Below are 6,316 nucleotides of genomic sequence, written 5' to 3' on the forward strand. Positions count from 1 at the left end.
TCTATATCAAAATGAGACTCAGGAAGCATCCTTAGCTACCTTAGAGTGTTTCTAGCATAAATCACATCTTTCATGCATTTCAACAATATAGAAACATATGTTATACAAAGTAACAAGATATAGATTCTCAAAGTCATCAACTTGAAACCTAAAATACGAAAACAACAAGAGTGGGTTATGCCACCTAACGTCTATGTTCAAAATGAATCTATAAGATCATTCCTAAATTACATTTGAACATCAAAATACAAATCATGATATCGATACAATTTAACTAACATTGGAGCTTCCAATACAACGCATGATTTCTCAAAGTTATATTCTTGCAACTTAAAATGGTAAATCAAACAAAGAACAACAAGTTACGATATCATCTAGTTATAAACTTGAAAAGAAATGCAAAATCAACCAAAGTGGATACATGGACATCACGCCGGATCAAACCGACAACATAATTACTTTAGTGTTACTAACCCATGGGTAACCTCCCTATGTGCACACTAGACTATATAGAGGGACAATCTCCCGTACTAGAACCAAATTCTAGCCGTAGCCAAACAACGACATCCCCAAGTTTCCAAAATCAACAAGTTGTGCAATAACGTATATATCAACATGTATATACAAGATATCAACTATCTACCAAGCACAACCAAATTTGGAAACACAAACAATACATGTACTAGGTGCACAACTACTATGGCATGACAAATGTCAAATCTTCAGTGTGTGATTCGTTACACACTATAACAATATCTTTCAACATTGAAAACATAAGCTCATGAATTTAAATATAACAACAATGTTTTCAAATGCTCAAATGTAACCAAGTGAATACACAACAAGTCCAAGTCCATGATTTAAACATAGAAACAACTTCCAAGACACAATTAAATTCATGGAGCAATTAGATAGAACTTAATTAAATAAACACAATTAAATTCTCTAGATTCCAATTCAATTCCAAATAACCTCAAATTAGTACATATTAAAGAACATAGCATGGTCATCACCTATATCCATTCTAAAACTCAATTAGGTTGTTGGAGCAATAAAGTGGAATTTTAATTAAATCATGCTAATTTAAATCCCAAGGTTCTAAAGCAACTTCAAATGGTCCCAAATTACTATATGCTGGTAAACAAGTCATGGTCATTACAAATATCAAGTTAAAAACTTAATTAAGCCAAGGGAACCATTAAATAGATTTTAATTAATCCTTTTAATTAAAATCTCTAGATTTTCAAACTCATCTAAATGTTCTCATATTAACATATGTTAGGGAACTTGCTAAGGCCTATTGTAATATCACATTACAAACTTATTTCATACAAGTTACATTTATGTAAATTTAACTTTCACCAAAGATTAATATTAAATAAAAGTTGCAATTCTCATTCAAATGTTTCTAATTTAATATATGTTAACAAGTATACCAAGGCCTATATTACTAGCATGCCGCACTTTAATTCGAAGTTGTATATCATCATGAGGATTAAATCTCAAACAAAGAAATTAATTAAATGAAAGGTTTCAAAACCTAATAAAATATTCTAGATTTAATATATGAGAAAGTATATGGCATGCACATCAAGAATATCAAGTCTGAATTTTAAAGAAATTAATAGTGCACTTGGAGCAAATTAATTAATCAAATTAATTAATGATTGCTAGATTTCAAAACATCTCCGATTAATTTCAATTTCACATATGTTGAAAAATGTATTAAAGCCTAATAGAATATGCTAGTACATATTGATTTCAAGCTAGATAAGACCACATGAATTAAATATTTACTCAAGAAAAATATTAAATAAAATCTTCATTATTTGTCCAAAAATTCTCAGTTTCATATATGCCAATGACCATATCAAGGGGTAATATAATTCCATACCACATGTTTAAACAAAACTATAATCAACTGGGAAAATCAAATCCTTCACAAGAAAAATAAATAATAAAATATCTAGATTTGTTACTAAAGCATGTAAATAAGTTACATAAACGTCACTAGCAAGCAATATAACAAGAATAATAACCTATAACACCCCCTACCTCAATTTGAGATGGAAATCTCAAATCCCCACCGAAAGAAAAGTGCTCCGAATCCGACGATACCGAAGGGTTTTGTTGGGACAACACGATGAACAAGAATACCCAAAAAGCCCCATGAAAATCACAATTTGACTTCAAACCCGAACTCAAAATTTGGCCAAAAATGGGTTCTAATAAGGGGGAACGGTGCGCGTCGTCAAGGTGAACAATAAACGTTAAGGCCGAAGGGTTTTCACTAAGGAAATCAAGTGGAGGAGAAGAAAGAGTGAAGGCAGATGGCAGCCCCTTGGGCTCCCATGGCTGCCGGCCAAGAAGAGGAAGAAGGTCTGAAAATCTGATTTTAAAATTAGGGCAACCTATTTATAGAAATCTCAAAAAGTGCCCCGAAAGGGCCCCGCCGAGTCCAGAAAGTGGAATTTGAGCAAACGCGTTGAAACGAAAAATCTCCATGAACAAAAAAGATTCAACATGAGAAAATATGAACAACGGAAGAAACAGCGTCAAAAATCGAGTCCCGAGCAGAGAGATATGCACCGAACAAGTTCGGCGGCAACCGAGTCCAGAAACTCTGAAATTGGAGAAAAAATGACCAGAAAGAAATTCTAAGAGTACACGACTTGATGAAATTTGAAAATGAATCCCATAAGAGGATCCAGGCTCCAGACGAGGCATTTTACAATAACTTTCGTTAATTGCACAATGGCCCCTACAAAAAAGGTTAACTACGAAACTGCCCCAGAATGAAAATATCTTCTAAAAGATATTTTCTTAGATGCCCCTAAAATAAAATATCTGCAAAAGATATTTATGAAAAACACCCCATGAAAAGAAAAAGATTCTGAAGAATTGTGCATCCATGCCCCTATGGACACCGGGAGCAATTAGAGTACTTTCTTGCAAAAGTAAAGATACGTATTTCGAGGAAACCACTCAAGATGAAGGCACGTGAAGTCAAAAACTAACTCAAAGCACGAAAAGTGAGGTTGTGCCAAAAACTAACAAACGGAGGTAGGACAGAATAGGGAAAAGGAAGAAATAGGGAAAAGGACAAAAAGTGAATAGTGTCCGAAAAGTGAAAATGTGGAAATGACTCGGTCCTCAAAGGAAGTTGTCAATACATACAAAAGAGTCTCGAAAACTAATTCCAAGCACTCGAGATGACACTAAGTGACGAGAAACCGAACTCAAAGGAAAATTAAACGGAAAAAATTTATCCGTAAAATTTCAGAAAAAAGGGAAAAGAAGGAAAATGACTGGGTCGTTACATGTATGATGTCAATTTTTTTAGAAATGGTGGAACAGTATTTAGAGGTTTTTATGGATGATTTCTCAGTCTTTGGGTCTTCTTTTGACTCATGTCTTTAAAATCTATCATTGGTGCTTAAAAGATGTCGTGAGACAAATCTCGTTCTTAGTTGGGAAAAGGGCTATTTCATGGTTCAAGAAGGGATTGTTTTAGGCCACGTCATATCAAAAAGGGGTATTGAAGTTGATAAAGCAAAAGTTGAGCTTATATCCGAATTACCTCCACCTTCTACGATGAGAGAGATCCGCTCATTTCTAAGTCATACCGACTTCTATCGCCGCTTCATTAAAGACTTCAGCAAAATTGCTAGACTCTTGTGCAATCTTCTTGCTAAGGAGACCCCATTTGTCTTTGATCAAGCATATCTAGATGCTTTTCATAAACTCTATAGTTTATTGCCATCCGCTCCCATCATGTAACCTCCAAATTGATCATTTCCATTTGAGATCATGTGTAATGCCTCCAACTATGCAATGGGAGCCATCTTGGGGCAAAGGGTAGGAAAACTTCCATATGCCATATACTATGCAAATAAAACTTTTTCGGGAGCACAATTGAATTACTCCACTACCGAGAAGGAATTACTTGTTATATTGTATGCCTTTGACAAATTTATGTCATACCTCTTAGGTTCGAAGGTTGTTGTGTTTTCTGATCATGCCGCTCTTAGGCATCTCATGACTAAAAAGAAAACCAAACCTCGCCTAATAAGATGGAATTTACTTCTCCAAGAATTTGATTTTGAAATCAATGACCAGAAAGGCTCCAAAAATGTCGTTGCCGACCATTTTTCAAGACTAATGGATTAATCTTCTCCAAGTCCTCCAATCCATGATTTATTTCTGGATGAGCAACTCTTCCAAATTTCTAATGAAAAATTGCCTTGGTTCACTGACATTGTGAACTACCTTGCAATTGGCAAGCTTCCAACCAATTGGTCAAGGCAAGAAAAGGACTGTTTCTTTGCTAACATCCGGAAATATTATTGGGAAGATTCCATTTTGTTTCATTATTGCCCGGACTAAATAGTGTGGAGATGTGTTCCGAAGAGCGAAGTTCCTAGTGTTCTTGTATCTTGCCATACACTTGCATGTGGTGGACATTTTAATGCCAAGAAGACTACCTTGAAGGTTCTTTAAGGTGGGTTATTTTGGCCCACCATCTATAGAGATGCCTACAACTTTTGCAAGGCGTGTGAGTGGTGTCAAAAGATGGGATCAATGTCAAAGAGAGACATGATGCCATTAACCAATATTCTTGTTGCGGAAATCTTTTATATTTGGGGTATTGATTTCATAGGCCCTTTTCCAATGTCCTATGGCTATCAATACATCCTCTTTGCCGTCGATTATGTCTCCAAATGACCACTCTGTGGTAGTTCAATTCATCAAATCAAACATCTTTACTCGTTTTGGTATGCCAAGGGCGATGATTAGTAATGGAGGAAAACACTTTTGCAATCAATTTTTGAAGCAACTATTTTTAAAGTACTCCATCACTCATAAAGTTGGCACTGCCTATCACCCTCAAACAAGTGGGTAAGTCGAAGTTTCAAACCGGGAAATAAAGCAAATTCTTGAGAAAACGGTGAACATAACCCGGTAGGATTGGTCAAGAAAATTGAATGATGTTTTGTGGGCTTATTGGATGGCTTATAAGACTCCTATTGGCATGTCTACTTATAGACTTGTTTATGGGAAGCCTTGCCATCTTCCGGTTGCATTAGAACATAAAGCTATGTGGGCAATCAAAAAGTTTAATCTTGACCTTGATAAAGTCGATGAAAACCATTTACTTCAATTGAGTGAGTTGAAGGAACTGAGACATAATGCCTATGACAATGCCAAACTTTATAAAGAAAAAAACCAAAGTTTTTCATGACAAACACATTGTGAATAAATCCTTCGAGCCCAAACAAAAAGCATGGCTCTTCAATTCTAGGCTCAAATTCTTTCCCGAAAAATTGTGTACTAAATGGGAAGGCCCTTATGAGATAATTTCCATTTCTCCATATGAAGCGGTTGAAATCAAAAGTCTAAAAGATGGGAAAATCTTCAAAGTGAATTGTAATACCCTTAATTTCAAAAGGATAGTCCTGCTATTTAATTTATTGTTTGTGGGGCATTTTTAATTGTTTAAGTATTTATTTGACTGGTTATTTTTAATTAATTGGATTTTAATTATTTAATTGACTTAATTGTAATTGTGAATTTTGATTTAATTGTTTTATTTTATTTGGTGATTTAACTGTTGAATTGAATTAATTGTTAAATTGATTTTTCTTTACTTGGTTGAATTTAGTAATTTAGTATTTTCCCTTTTAATGTGTAAATTGGTTTAATTAAAGGTTTTAATGGGATTAAATTTGATTAATAAATATAAGGTTAAATTGTATCAGGTTAGGTTATGGTTATAGTTTTATAATACAATTCACGTAGCCAAGGGTTTTAGAACCCTAATCACAACTGTGGAGGCAGAGAGAAACCAGAGAGGGCAAACAGGGATTTCACCGGAGAATTGAGGAAGACGTCGGTGTAAGGCAAATTCTAATCCTAACTCTGTTCCTTAGGCTCATGTTCTTTGCATGTCTAATGCAACTCCAGGAATGTATAAGGATTAAAAGAAAACTGGTTTTCATGTCTCTGTTGTTTATACTGAACATAGCCATGAGGTGTACTGCTTGTTTTATAGTTTTTCACTATGTAACTCATAAAGTAATTCACAGAACTGGTTGTATATTCATGTAAATTGCTATATAAAGAGTTGAGTTAGTCTATAACACACTGGAAAGTATTAATGTTAATCTGGTTTGCATGTTTAAGTTCGTTTGCAACTGTATATGTTTCTATGTTTCGTATTTGCTTGTTTTACTTCTTTCTTGAATTTTTATGTTCTAAATAGAGTGGATTTAAGGTTAATGGTTTTAAAATATTTGGGGCATTGGAAACTTAATTT

Source organism: Cornus florida, unplaced genomic scaffold (genome assembly GCF_030987335.1).
Source record: "Cornus florida cultivar Cherokee Brave unplaced genomic scaffold, ASM3098733v1 CherokeeBrave_3.0.0_Hap2_Chr05, whole genome shotgun sequence".
In the NCBI taxonomy this organism is placed as follows: Eukaryota; Viridiplantae; Streptophyta; class Magnoliopsida; order Cornales; family Cornaceae; genus Cornus; species Cornus florida.